A 16,898-nucleotide genomic window follows, 5' to 3' on the forward strand; every position below is an offset into this window, starting at 1 on the left:
TTATTACCCAGTCTGTATTGATTTGATGTGTTATATTTTGCTTTACGCAGTTTGCATAGGATCCTTCGGCGTCAGTGTCAGGAGGGAGGTGTGTACAGAGAGTTTTCATAGTTTGGAGTACAATTGTTCCGACATAAAAATTTGTATTATTAGGTGTAATTTAAAATCCACTTAGCATAAATCAACGACAGAAATCCAGTACAATCATCGTGTAAAATTAGATATCGTATTTAAGTCCACTTTAATGTTAAACCGTACTGTTCTATTAGTTACATGCATCAGGTGTGCGTTTGAAAAATTGATGTCGCATCACATATTAACATTATACAGTTGTTTGACCACAGTTATTCAATCAGTGTTTGCATTATATTTGCAGTTCTGTGTATCTTTAAATCAACTTCCATCAGAACAACATAACTGATGATACTGATCTTCAATTGTTTCATCTAAATAATAGAATAACGACAGACTGTTGGACGCTTCATTCGGAATGTCACTATTCTAACTTTTCTTAGTCTTGAATTAATTTTTTTTTTAAATTAGGGATTTGGTTTGATGATTTGAAAAATATATGAAGTTATTAATTATTTACTGTCGCCTGTGTTTCACAAAAACCAAACACCTTGTAGACAGAGAAGGGGATATGTTCATTAAGCTTTTCGAGGACAGACAATTGCGGTCATATTGGAAATCATTTGTTTCTCTAATTAAAGAATAAAAGAAAAGGAACTGCATAAGACGGAAACACTTATGTCCATATTCATTGATTGAACAGGAGAGAGAGAGAGAGAGAGAGAGAGAGAGAGAGAGAGAGAGAGAGATGGCAGAGCAAGGAAGAATATGATTTAATACAATTGCGTCAATATGACTATCAACTCAATTTATTGGTTTGTTTCCCACCGAGACAACCTAAATTACCAGTACTCACTACCCTGAAAAGGGCGTCATTTTTCTGAATGCCTTTCATCGATCTACACATTCTTCTCTCGTTCTTCATTAGATCCGTGTTGTTCTTTTGTCTATGGTATACAGCAGTCATTCCGCTATTTTGACAAGTTTAATATTTTTAAAATTATTTTCAAAGAGACGGGAAGGTGGCAGTATGTTTAATAACATTGGAAACAATGATCCAATAACATGCTTGATTATCAATATAAGATTGAAATAATACTTTTTCGATTTATTCACTGTGGTCTGTGTTTTATAATGCTATAGATGTATATTACATTTCAGGTACAGATTAGCTTAAATAAAAATGCAGGACATCCAGTGAAGGTAAATACATGTAATGAACTATGTACAGCATGACTCATCATTTCAAGCCACGGCCCAGAGTTTGCATAGCTCTCTCCCCAAGGCTGCTTGTTCACATATCGTAAAGTCGAATATTCACACTCGATATATGATGCATATTTAACCTGTTTGAATTCTACAAGATGTGCGCTGTGACTGCATCAGTAATAAAAAGCAGGTTTTATGCAAACTGCGATTGGATAATCAAAAGTCGTTTCATAGGTCATGCAATCTCACTCTATAGTTTACTTGTATTGGTCAAAATTGTAATGAACTACGAGATATTCTCTTATCATACAACCATGGCCAGATGGGGGATCTAGAGAATCATACATATTGACCATGGTTTGCAACGATGAGTGATCTTTAAAAGCGTCAGTGACCATGCAGTCATCAAAGTGAATGTGATATTGTAAGTGTCTAATGTTTTGCCTGCACTTTCATAAAAGCAATGAGTAAAATGTTACAATGCATGTATTCCTGGCTCTGATTAACTGTTGCACAAATCTAAACAAAATATATAGTTTCAAATCGCAAATATCACCTGGAAGAGACTGTTTTTGAATCACTAGTTGAACATCTTATAAAGAACATATCCATTTACATAATTATGATAATTCATCTAATATGTACATATATATCGTATTTGTTTATGGCTTTATTGAATAGACTAAAATAATAAGACCAGATGAGGATGCAAAATTTTGGTGTCAAGCTGGATTAGATAAAGATGGATTTGAAAAACAGTTTATCAATGAAACAATACGTATTGTTACCTTGATACTTACATGTATAAATCGCATCATTTATTTTACTTTAAATTGAAAAATTAATATTTTTATATTCAGTCTCTTTGTATACTAATAAATGCCATACTGTGCATGTCTATTCCTTGGTATGATTTAATTTTGCAGGGTTTGGTGTATTTACAACAAAGTTTTTCGAAAAGGGAAAATTTCTTTTAGAATATGTCGGTAATCGACTGAGTGAGAAAGACGCAGAGAGCAGAGAAAGGAAACACAGGAAGAAAAAACACAGTTACATGTTCTATTTCAAATGAAATGGGAGACGGGCCTGAGTTTATTTTGGTTTTAATTTTATTAACAAACTTTCATATTTCACAGTAAAGATAATACTGTACCCTATATACTGTTATCCCATTATGCTTAGTTTGAGTAATGGAGAGAACTCAACTATTTCAAAGATAGTCGATCTGTTCGGTCCAAACTAATACACATGTAATTAATCTATTCAAATTTATTCTTGACTTGTACATATTTTACTACTCATTATTAGAGGTATAGAGATATACGTCTGACTCTTTATTGCTTTGACTAAGATTCTTTGTTCTCTCTCTCTTTCTCTCTCACATACTGTAAACAATCATGGATCTATATACATGTACTACATTCTTGAAATTCTTCATTGAAAAATTATTTTGAAATGTTATGAATCTGCTTTGATTAAATTTAAATAGCACAAATACAGTGCAGTATATCATGTATTTGACATCTACTTGAAATTGTTTTAGGTCACAAAATAATTTGATCTATTCACAAAATGTGTAAAAAAAATTCTGATGTTCAATCTGCTGGTCCATTGGAAAATCAAACAATTAACAAGCATTATTTAATGATGTTAAAGCAGAAATATTCGTTAGGGATTACATTTCGTTTATTTTGTTGATGACATTTATCAATGAAATTTAATTCCTAACAAAATTTTTACATCAGTATATGTTCAGTATGATTATTTTTGAAACAACAAAATTAGATCCCTACAAAACCATTTTATATCACAAATCAACAAAAGTTTAGTCCCATGAAAATTTCTGCCTCTACAGTAATGTCCTAAATATTTATCATCCCTTACACTTCTTAAGTTTGATTAAATTTGTAACTAGTTTGTTCATGTAGAACATGAATCATTATACACAATATAGTCTGGGATAATCCAAAACAGAATTTTGTTACTATATTCTGACTCATTTAGGAACAATTGATTTTTCTACCAATTTACATTACATAATTCAGTCTGGTTGATTTCAGATTGCTGAAAAAGGCAATAAACATGATGAAGAGGGAATTTTTATTGAATATAACAAAATGTTTATTGACAAGGGTCTTAGGCAAAAAGTGTTTTTTCACACCCATGTACCAAACATTTTCCTGCTTAGATCCAACAAATTTACCTCAACCCAAGTCAATATTCAAATAGTTATCGTATCTGTCCATCAATTCAGATGTTGATAGACAATCTTTGAAATGTTTTATTTCCTTCCATATATACATGTGTATGCAGAGAACTATTTAAAAAGTTTTGCATATGCTAGGGTCATATATTAAAAGATTGTTTCCATTTTGTAGTGTTGATGCTACATATGTGACAGAAAGAATGTGCCGTTATGTCAATGAGGACAAGAGGGCAAATACAGCCATGAAACTGAAAGTCTTTAATAATTATCCAAGGCGGTGTTTGTTTGCCCTGAGAGATATTAATGAAGGAGAAGAAATTCGATACGATTATGGTGATGAGAATGCTCATTGGCGACAACACTTACATGACGTAATGATTTTAAAATGATGAATAATTTGTGCATTCAATTTGACATTTAAAATTATACTTTAATCAGTGAGTAGCATACGTTTGTATTGAGTGTTCTTATAGTTGAATAATTGAGGATTTAGAATTATTATATGATGTACCTTGTCCGTTATTGGTAACTTTTACCTCCAACAATACACAGATTATGATTTGAAATTCTGATGATGGAACAGTTGAAGATCATTTTAAAAGTTCAAGATCAATTCAGAGGGCATACTGCTACTTCTTAACACAGCATGTTTGGAATTTTACATTGATATATTTTTCGACATGTTTTTAGAAAACCAAGTTGGAGATGGACAGAACTGAAGTAGTAGGTGAGACAGTTGTGAATTATGACTGATATTATATTAACGTGTGAAAGTTTTGAATTTGTAATTATGAGTAAAGTTAAATGTAAATGTAATTCCCCATTCCCGGTTGTTATAAAAGGGGAAGAAATGGGCCAGTCCCATAGTATATCCCACGTATGATTTTAAGAGATGAGTAAACAGTCTATAATATAAATCTAACCAAGGAGAAATGGTTTTATTATAAACAATGCGACAATTAACTCCGGACACGACAAAGTCCGGACAGTTTGCTATCCTTTATGATAAAGATTTTGAGCAAAATCAAATTGCATATGATGGTAAGATTTTTAAGCAGTATGTGATAGCCTAAGGTTGGGCTCACACATTCTTGTACAATGATAGAGATCAGCCTCCAAAACAAATACAAATGATATTGAAGACTGAAGAGCATTTGTTTTGCATAATAGAGGTATAGATTGTATAGAACAATATTCTTACAATGTTTACAACCAGTAGGACGTGGGGAACAAGCGAAGTGGTGGACACGTGTTGGATTAGTTTGAGTTACTAATGCGACCTATTGCGGGTTGTTCTTGTTGGTTTTCAAGGTCATATCTAAAAGACCCGTGACGTTTACTTCTACTACCAGACGGCTGGGAAAGAAAAAGACACTCTCTATGTTTATCGTCTCTTGTTTGATTGCATCGAGATTCGAACGCGGACCGCCCGGTTACAAAGCGAGTGACCAAACACTAGCAAGTAGAGGCTAGTGCGACCGGTGTAGACGGATATTGATTAAATTATAACTCTTAGAAGATTATAATAATACCATATTTATATAGCACCCTTTTCATACACTATGTACGCTCAAAGGTGCTCAAAGAAGATGTTGAAAATCACTTATTCATTAATGAAGGTTACAATAAGTTCAATCTTTTTATACAATAACATCTGAAATGCACGTTTTAGTGTAGTTTGTGAGAATGGTGCATGTATGGCGTTCAACAATTAGACAGAGCAATGTATGAAAGAGTCTGGTCATTGTAGGTGGGCAGAATGACTGAGATGAGTTCATATCACAAAAAGGTTTTTAAAAAATCGCACATTCAGTATATTTGTGTTAAAATCGACCCCTGTCTATTTTAAAATGTTTTGCTTTTCAGTGTGAAATTGAATCGTGATATGGATATTAGCAAATTCTGTGCTTAAAATGTATAATGTATGAATTGCATATAAAAGCTTATTGATGTTCTTGATATGCTTTTACATGTAATACCATACAATGTTCCTCTCGTTGTCATAATATAGTTCGCCAAGAAGACGTAAAACATTTTCGTTTATGTCATTGACATAAAGGAAAATGTTTTATGGACAAGTGCAAGAACACTTGATAGAGGTGGAGCGTTTTCTGTCCTGTGAAAGGTCTCAAACATCACGAAAATGTATCTGATTAATATAAATAAAAGTGATATTTGTGTGCGAGGGTAAGAAGCTGTTATATAATTTTTGAATGATTTACTCCAGAGCAAAAACTTATTACGTATCTGTTACTAACATCATACACAGCCCCACTTTCGAGGTATTTTGCGATCATGTCTGCTGCACTTCATACTGTCAAGACCGGCCGCGGTAGCCAGGGGTAGAGCGTTCGCTTCGTAACCGGGAGGTTGTGAGTACTAACACAGGTCTAAATTTGTGGCACTTCACCTAAAACTGTTTCAATATGAGTGAAATAATCAATCAATCAACGTTCTGTAACTGCTGATGTCAGCCATCTTTAAATTTTGTTTACGTTCCCCGTTAAGGAATTTAGGGAATGACCCCTACAACTAAATATTATATATCTTGAAACCTAAGTAAAGTTATCTAAAAATTGTTGAACAATAGGACTTTGCCAAGTTAAATGAAAGATTGTTTTCTCCTCTTCTTCACAAAAGGTACATAGATTTGTATCGGCTTTACCTATTCTATACACGAATCTATTATTTGCTATCTTTCGTCACCAGGAATGGACGGTAGTAAATCTCTTTCCATTGTACATCAGATATTTCAAAATATTTCGACCACTTTTCCTCACCCTTAGGATTTACTACTGATTTAGTTAAGATCTCATACACAGGTTTTGATCATTTTCTAGCAAGAGCAAAAAGTTTCATATTACAAGGAATCACTGGTCTTTGTATAAATCCATTGCTACTAAAGTTAAAATTTCTTAAACCAGATATAACTTTGTTTTACACCATTGTATGTTACATACTTTGTTCTGATATTAAATTTATTTTGAAGTCGGATTATCTAGTGACAAACAATTGCTATTTTCATCCAATAGGTCCAGTATATGTGTTATGCCTTTTTGATAACAAGACTTATAGAAGACAGTTTTTTTTTTCAATTTTGAAATGTTTATCATACTATAAGGGTTGGATGATATATCCATGCCGATTTTTAATTTCAGCATTATCTTGGATTCTCTAAAAGCATTGAAAGTATCTTTCCAAATTTGATTTTGTGCATACTCTTTAGAAGTTGCTGAGTAGGCTTATCCTGTATTTAAAAGTTTATCAGTGTCCATAATGTTTTCAAGTAAAATTTTCCACTTCGAGTCATTGTCATTAATAATTCTCCTCATCCAAGTTGATTTCAAAGCTTTTATGTAAAACCCTTTACCAATCATTTTCAACCCACCCCGTGAATATTTCTGAGTAACTACCTTTCTCTTTATTTTATCTACATTTGATTTCCAGAGAAAATTAAGTATTAAATTGCTTTACTTTTGTATTCTTTACAGGGTTTACGAGATTCGTTCGTTATATAATTTCCCTTTTACTTGCAGTTTTGAAAATCATTTTTTTCTGATTGTGTTGCGTTTAACGTCAATTTGGCAATATTTCAACCATTTTAAGACGGTTACCTAAATAAAATTTGAACGGTTTTGAAAGTTTTTTGTTTTTTTAAGTTTCCCTGACGACTAGCAGGGCTTTTTTTTTTTTTTTTTGAAGACAAATTTGTACTTTAAAATTTTCCATATGAGGGAATAATTAAAGTTAAATTTTACTACGACATCGATTCACAATATGTATAATCCCCTACAATTCAAATGTCTAAGAAACAATTTTAGCGTTCAATGTTACCACTGTAAGAAATGGCAATGTGGCTTGATGATGTACACGTTTCATTAAAAACTACATTCTCGTATGGTGACACACTTATCAACTACTTTGTCTAGGTGATGACAAGAATTCATCCTTAAGGAACAAATGAAGATAACCAACAAGTGATCAATCTAAAAAATCCTATAAGATATAGGGCTCACGGCGGGTGTGACCAGTCAACAATGGGATGTTTACTCCTCCTAGGTACCTGATCCCACCTCTGGTATATCCAGGGGTCCGTGTTTGCCCAATACACTATTCTGTAAAGCTTATAGGAGTTATGGGATTGATCACTATTCGTTATCTTCTCATTTCATAAATAATGCAAAATTCAGAGATTGACGAACACGGACCCCTGGACACACCAGAGGTGGGGTAAGGTGCCTTGGAGGAGTTACCATCGCCTGTCGACCGGTCACACCCGCCGTGAGCTTATATCGTGATCAGGTAAACGTAATCATAATTAGTAAGTAAGTTGTAAAGAACGGCCTAACACGTCAGATGACATTTTACCAAGTGATTGATGGCTTGTATTTTCAAATTAGATCGTTATAACGTCCGTAGAATTTGTGAAATGTTGACTTTAAAATAGGCTGTTGAATCTCTGTAACATTAACTTATTTTCCAGTGGTCTGCCTCGATTCAAGTTAAGTAACAGTAAATCATAGCCAGAGGCGTATAGCTATCCCAGGATGCTGTATGTCTATAATCTATCAAAAATCTGTAGAAATACAAATTATGATCACATCTTATTGTAATGTAAAGCACAGAGTTTGCTCGAAAAACAAACTTTTCCTGTCTTTGTAGAACAGTAAACAAACGGACAACAAGACAGACTACAGACATCTTATAGTTAAGCTATAAATCATACAGAAAATGAATTTCAATTATCAAACAAATTCCGTATATATCTGAACAGGAAAACCCATAAATACTTACAAATTGGACACACTTTCCACCGGGATATGAAAACCATCAAGTAAAAAGCAAAATAAAATATTAAATTTAAAACCTGACCACTTGGTCATAACCTTACCCACGGAACGTGAAATCCACAGGAATAGAACAACGTGAATTACTGGCATGTCTTATTTCTTAACTCTTCCGATCAACCGTGTACTTAGCAAATACTTGATATTCTTACTTATGATTTTAATAGTGTCATTTGGTGAGCGATACGATCGATATTTAGCATCGCGCACCCTATGATTGATATCGGATTATTGATAGTCAATGACAAGGTCCAAACCCGAAAGAATTCGAACAGCAAAAACGTAAATAAATATAAACCATTTGTGAAGTACGAAAATCAAAATATCACAGTTAATGAGTTATAAAGTTCTGATATGTTAAAGGCACTGGTTCACGATTTTTGATAAAAATATTTTTCATTTAATGTTGATTTTGTAATATAAAGCATCTTAATTTTGCATAGTCACAAATTTTAACTTTTAGATGACACATTTTACCCCACAAATGCTTCAAAGGCGAACGATATAATAATTCTTTTGAAAATTTTGTAAACAATAACATACCACAGTATTTGTTTACAAAACAAATAATAAACTCTCTAAAATGAGCTGTGATAATATATACATGTAACCATCAAGTGTTCTGAATTTTCATGTATAAAGAAAGTGGAATTATTAGTAAAATAACAAATCACAAAGTAATGAGGACGTGTACTGAAATGTTTAAAATTGTGAATATCAAATCATCTTGTTGATCATTTATTGCATACGTTGAGGATCATACATACAGTATAAGAGGAAAAATAAAGATAGATCTGAATCAACATTAACAGAAAGTCCAGGGGAAAGTCCTACACAACTAACTAAAAACCCAGTCAGCACCATTACCTCAATGTCCAAACGATCAGTCAATGTCTACGGTGATTCAGAAACGGAACTGCTTGGAATTTATCAGAGTATGGCAGTTTGAGTAGAATGTAAGTCATAAATAATATAATAAAATTTATATTGCGCCTTATAGGAAACAGGTGCTTTACAAAGGTAAGAAGACGAATATATAACACAATGAAACACAATTAAATGACATATGTAAAATTATCAAAATAAAACTCTATAACACTATAATTAGATCAATAGCTAGGGTTTTTTTTTATGTCGAGCACCATGCAAAGTATTAGAAATCAACGAAATAAAACATTAAGATTTAAATCTTAAAAATGGTTATTGACAAACACTTGTACTGTGTACGAAGCTTAAAATTCAATGAAAGCAGTTTTTAAAAATGTGGGTTTTTAACAGGTTTTTTTTTTAAGTTAATGTTTTTGGAAGCTTTAACATGTGGAGAAGGTTATTCCTCAAACTGCCTACACCCAACTAAACATACGTTCTCCAAAGACTTTGTACTAATTTTCTGTAAGGGACACAACTATAACCCACACTGTTATAGTGGCTGACATCCTTAACAAATTCATATTAGGGATGGATTTTATGGCAGAGAATAAATGGCACAGAAGTTCCTTATTTGTAACATGAAAATATGGATATCTCTGCAATAGTGCATGCAAAATAATACTCGAAGAGGAGTTAGATATTCTTCCCAATAGTGAGTTTATTCCTCAGGGGAAAGTAGAAAATCCAGTATTTCATGGATTGGGGGCGATTATTGAGCCCACCGAAAAATCCATAGATAAACATGAATTACTAATCCCAAAAACCTTAGTGAATGTAAATGGAGATAAAGTCCCCATACGCTATTTGAATCTGAACAATTTTAGCCACTATTGAAAGGGTGCAATATATATATAAGACAAACAAGGCAACAAGTAACCAATGCACAATCACCAAGGTTTCTGAAACCACATTGCCAGCACATTTAGAACAGATTATGCAAAAGCTCCCTGAAAACATAAGTGTGGACAAAAAACAAAAACTAGAAAACTTATTAAAAGAATTTCAATGTACTTTTTCACAGGGTTCCTCTGATATAGGTTTGACTGGTTTAGTAGAACACAAAATTGCTATAAAAAGGAGTAATAGAAACTTCTGATAGTCCATAGAGTTCCCCTGTTGCTCTGGTGAAAAAGAAAGATGGGTCAATCAGATTCTGTATTGATTACCGAAAACTTAATGATATTACACTAAAAGACAGTTACCCAATACCTCGTATTGATACCACATTAGATGCTCTATCTGGGTCAAAATGGTTCTCCACCATAGACTTGAAAAGTGTATACTGGCAAGTGAAAATGGCACCTGAGGATATACCAAAAACTGCATTTTCTATCCCTGGTGGCGGGCACTGGCAATTCCTAAGTATGCCTTTTGGTCTCTGCAATGCAGGGGCCACATTCGAGAGACTTATGGAAAAAGTTCTCTCAAACCTTTCATGGAAATATGTTTAGTCTATTTGGATGATATAATAATCCTCTCAAAAACATTTGATGAACATATAAATAACCTTAGGGAAGTTTTTCTAAGATTACAGAAAGCAATTTTGAAAATGAACACTAAGAAATGCACCTTTTTACAAATGGAGGTCGCATTCTTAGGCCACATTGTCAATGAAAAGGGAATTGCCACTGACCCCTCCAAAACTTAGGCTGTGGACACATTGCCAATCCCTAAAACTATAAAAGAAGTAAGAAGTTTTCTGGGGTTGTGTGCTCCTATTATAGGATATTTGTACACAAGTTTGCAGACATAGCCAGACCTCTACACAAATTTACAGAAGTAAATAAAAAGTTGATGTAGGGAGAAGACTATCAAACATCCTTTGACAAACTCAAAAGAGAGCTAACGAGCTCAGATGTTCTGTAGAACCCCAATGATGAGGACCAATTCATTTTAGATACAGATGCCTCAAATTTTGGGTTGGGTGCAGTACTATGTAAGGTGAAGATAACGAACAGTGATCAATCTCACAACTGCTACAAGCAATACGAAATAGATAGTATAGATAGAAACACGGACCCCTGGACACACCAGAGGTGAGATCAGGTGTCTAGGAGGAGCAAGCATCCCCTGTTGACCGGTCACACCCGCCGTGAGCCCTATATCCTGACCAGGGTAAACGGAGTTATCCGCAGTCAAAATTAGTGTGCCAAGAACGGCTTAACAATCGGTATGAAACACGCCAGACAGCATTTTACCCAATGCGAGGTTGTACTGACGAACTAGATCGTTATAACGACCATAGAATTTGCGAAATGCTGACTTCAATCGAGACTGTTGAAACCCCTGTACCATCATCTTGTTTGTCAGTAGCTTACCTCGATTTAAAAACTGACTATACGCAGAACAAGCTCTTGCATATCGAATCAGTTGAGATATATAAACACCACATGCAGGTGATAATGGAATATTGCTACATAAATATGTGAAGTTGACAAAGGAGAAGCTGAAATCATCCTGTTTGTCATACAGTTGAGTTGTCAGTTTGCCGTTAATGTCAATAAAATATCTAAGTATGAAGCAGAAGTGGACGACTCTGTGGTGTCCTTTATTTCGAGCTCACAGGGATATATCAAATCAACATATGAATGAAAGTTATTATTGTTAATAGACAAAACGTCATCGATATATCTAAATGTCGAATTGAAGGCCACAGCGAGAGATTTTTTCTCGCGTAGAAGTTTTTGAATAAATTCACTGTCTCAAGAACAAAATGGGGTTGTCAAGGTCATTAAATATTTCAGTAAAACATTCAGGGCCACAGAGAGTAGATATTGTGTAACAAGAAGGGAACTGTTGGCCATTATAAAGACAATCAAACATTTCCATCATTATTTGTATGGAAAAACTTTCAGAGTGAGAACGGACCATGGGTCATTGACCTGGCTGTTGAACTTCAAGAATCCTGAAGGGCAACTAGCTCGGTGGTTAGATTCACTATCATCATACGATTTCACAATAATGCAGATGCTCTATCCCGCAGACCATGCATAGATACACCTTGTAAAGATTGTGACAAGGCAGAAGACAAGTATCTTATGGGAGAATAGAGACTAATGGCAATATTCAGGCTAAACGCATACCTGAAACATGCTCTGTGGCTACAAGGTCAAGTTAGCTTGGCAAGTCCATAGTATCATCATCTCTTGATTCTACAAAACACAAATTTGAATCATCAGGTGAATGATGAATGAAAGAAATACAGTACAATGACCCAAACTTTAAAAAAGTGATTGATTGGGTACAGTTAGGTAAGAAATTTTCTTGGGAAGAAATCTCAAGTACAAGCGAGACTTGTAAAGACTATTGGGTAAGATATGACTCTCTCATAATTAAGAATGCTATTTTATACCATAAATGGGAAGATGTAAACCCTAAGCTTCAAGTAGTCCTTCCTCTATCCAAAGTCCTAAAAAAAATTGAGCGAGATCCACGATGGACTCATTGGAGGTCATTTTAGTTTTAAGAAAACACTTTCCAAAGCCAGAGACAAGTATTTCTGGCAAAGAATGCCAAGTGATATCAAGCAATATTGCAAAACCTGTGATAAGTGTGCATCACAAAAGTATCCCAATAAACTCCCGAAAGCTCCTCTACAAATCTATAATGTGGGAGTCCCAATGGAACGTTGGGCACTAGACATCCTTGGGCCACTTCCTATCACCCACAAGAAGAACTCTTATCTTCTAGTTGTGGGTGACTACTTTACTAAATGGACAGATGTCATCCCTATAAAGAACAAAACGTCCATTACCATTGCACAAAAACTCCTTCAATACATAATACCCATATTTGGAGTGCCGATGCAACTACACTCTGACTATGGTCAACTGTTTGAATCAGAAGTGTTCCGAGAGTTGTACAGGTTGTTGGGCATAGAAAAAACGAGAACCACTCCCTATCGCCCACAATCTGGGATGATAGAGAGAGTCAACCGTACAATTGAGAATATGCTCTCTGTATTTGTTGATAAAAATCAAAAGAATTGGGATGAATTAGTACCCATGCGCATGCTGGCTTACCGTTCCTCTGTCCATGTATCAACAGGAATCAGCCCGAACGAAATGGTCTTTGGTCGTCCACTTATATTACCAATCAATTTAGTACTCGGACGAACTGACCCTGAAAAACTGAGTACATGTATATTCAAAATTTAACTGAAAATTAACTAGAATTCATGAGTTTGCTAGAAGTAAACTTTTATTAAATTCCCAAACGATGCTTCGGGAATATAATACAAACATTCAGAAAAAGCTTTACAAAGTAGGTGATGCAGTATGGGTGCACTACCCAAATCAAAACTTGGGGTTATCGAAGAATTGACACCCAAATCGACGGGACCTTATATGGTCACAAAGAAAACAAATGATATTCTGTACAAAATACAAAAAAAAATCCCAAACATAAAGGGATAATAATTCACCACAATCGAATGAAAATTTATGCAGGGAAAAATAGACTCAAATGGTTCATGCATGGAAACTCTCAGATCTAAGTTTCATTCATCAATGTCTTCTTAACTATTGATAATATTCCTTTACAACTATCCATAACCCAAACAACCAATCAACCCAGGTCATTTCATTATTAATTAGATCCAACGTTTCAAATGTGTACTTTGCAACGGAAGGGAATTCACCCATCAGAGCCATGCAGAACGGTATATCACCTCAATACATTCAGGATGTACATACCAATGTTCCGTATGCCATGTTCTTCTTACACGCAGGGATCAAAAGCACGGCTGTAAGGATTATCAACTCAAGTTCATAAAAAATCGAACATGCAATTCGGAGAAACAGAAAAACAAGAGTTCTTAGACTTTCAGCGCATATGAGCAAGTTTTGTGGAACCCTTTATGAAGAAGGAGATACCCAACTTCAATGTGAAGCCAAAAGCGAAGAGAGCTCTGTACCTGGACAAACCGCCTAATCCCAGAAAAAACAAAAGACTGCAACAGCAAAGAAAACTACCACCTCACTGAAAAACCTTGTTCCACCAGCAGTCACAGAGAACCGGGATCCATCCCTAAGCATAACTGTCTCCAACTTTAAGACTCCAAAGGATGCACCACCACATGCCAAAAACATCGCCACACTTCGTTAGGAAGCACACCCTTTGGAACCACTCACACCGTTACCATCATCTTTAAAGTTATCAGTATCAAGCAGCTCTGCATCTTCCTCTTCCTCCTCAACTCCTGCCAGAGCATCTACAACGTAGACTTAGATGAATCATCGCCCACTTACAAAGTAAAAGAAAAGGAGACCGCTCCAAAATATGTGCCATCACCTATCGACAAAGAAGCAACAAAACTGCAGGGCATGACATTGCAACAAAATCAAAGACTGATACTAAACATCGGTGGGAAGAGGTTCGAAACTAGCACACCAACACTACTGTCTGACCCCAGTTCGATTCTAGCGGTTATGGTGCAACCAGATTCCCCAATGAAGCCATACGATGTAAATGGAATATACCCGTACTTTGTGGATCGTAATCCCCGCTACTTTGATTTTATTTTAGACTATTTACGATCACCAGAATGTATTGGCCAAATCTTACCCAATGAGAAGGTGTTGCTAAGATAACTGCGTGTGGAGGCTTCGTTCTATGGACTTTCGGGTTTGGTGTTGGCCATCGAGAAGAAAGCAAGCGTAGGAAATTCTCTGTGGGAGGAATGAAGACACTTAAATATCATACCTGGGGAAGGAACTTGAATACACATAGATATAAACTGATACATAGTGTGTTTAACGTTATTATTCATTTCATGTTTTTAACTTTACTTGTACATATGTTACCATTGCTGTTACTATTTATGTGGATTATTCCTATTCAAAGTATTGTGATAACATTAATATTATCATGTAAATTGCACATCTTATATATCATGTACATAAATGAATATTACCTCCTTCAAATTAGGGCTGTACATAACTCACATTCGAGGACGAATGCCTTTAACGAAGAAGGGGGTAGTGTTACGAACCTGCAAATTCGTAGACTCCCCGAGTATTACTGCATAACGTATACCCAGACATTTACGTTCCCAAATTCCTCAATCGGGATCGTAAGACAGAGTATCAAACATGTCTAATGCGACATTTACATGGGTATTTTATGAATTAATACTTTTTATACTATGATAGCACATTCATACTTGCAACAATTAAGTTATTTAACAAACCTACATCAAAATACGCGCTTCTGATCATCGGCCCTTCACAATCAAGGCATATTGTCGGTTTGGGTAAACAGGCTAAATCGCGGGAAATAGTGGCGGATCTACGACGTCATTCTCAAAGTAACGTAATTGCGGTAGGGTATAAATACGACGATCAGCAGACGCTAAGCAGATTCTCTTAGGTTTCTCTTCAATGACCATTTCGATCAAGAAGCAAAGAAAACATGCACTCCACTGGAGATCGTGAAGCTAGATGGGTAACCATATATTGATTCAATGTTTATGACTGTATGGGTACTGATGCCTATAATTCTAATATTACCCATCATGTTGGGTATGGTAAAATTTATGGGTAACCCATTTATGCTGTTATAGCCATTCTGACAAACGTATTTTATTTATCATAGCTATTGTATAACATGGGTAAATCCTTTGATTTATTTAATAATAAATGAATTATTTCTATCTTGATTATCTTATATTTATATTGCAAATCACATTTTCCTCTATGAAACAACCAATTTCAGCGCGCGACACAATCCGTTCACATTGACTATGAACGGATTATGTACTAGCTTAAAACACGCGACTGAGAGAGCGTGATGGTTGAAAAAAAAAAAAGAACATCTGTTACAAAGTTCTCGCAAGTCACACCTTTGGATTAAGATTGTAAACTTACGTGGATTATCATCCCAATCTTGCGGTCTCCTACCTCCAAAATACAGTGCACCTTGCAATGTTGATAAAAGGCAGGGTGAGACTAAATGTGACGTCCTGTCTGTGTTGACGTACGTCACAATAACTGCTGTGACAGAGGCTAGGAGTTCGTTTTTTGCAACAAAATAGAAGCAATGTAAACAAACGGTGTTTTAGTAAATAAATATAAATATAAGAAATGAATATCATTTTTTGAGTTGTTCATGGTCAATATGAACCGATTTGGATTTGAGGCAAATTCTCTGTGAATCGCTAGCGCGATTGACAGAATTTGCCTCAAATCCAAATCCGTTCATACTGACCATGAACAGCTCAAAAGTGATATTCATTTCTTAAATATATATACTTAAATATATATATACTTATATATATATATATATATATATATATATATATATATATATATATGCATGCACGAGGGTTGTCCATAAAGTTTGAGAATACGTGAGATTATTTTTTCCCCTGATCACCCGTTGTCCATCGTCCGTCTGTCTATGAACTTTTCATATTTTTTTTTTTTACAAAAATTTCTTTTCTTCTCCAGAACCACTGGGCCAATTTCAACCAAACTTGGTACAAATCATCAATGGGCGAAGCGAATTCAAGTTTGTTTAAATAAAATGGCCATGTCCCCCTTCAAAAGGGAGAAGGGGCCTCCGTGGGCGAGTCGTTAGAACATCGTGCTCAAAATCACACGGCCTCTCACCTCTGTCGGCGCGGGTTCGAATCC

The sequence above is a fragment of the Ostrea edulis genome, chromosome 1 (assembly GCF_947568905.1).
Source record: "Ostrea edulis chromosome 1, xbOstEdul1.1, whole genome shotgun sequence".
Lineage (NCBI taxonomy): Eukaryota > Metazoa > Mollusca > Bivalvia > Ostreida > Ostreidae > Ostrea > Ostrea edulis.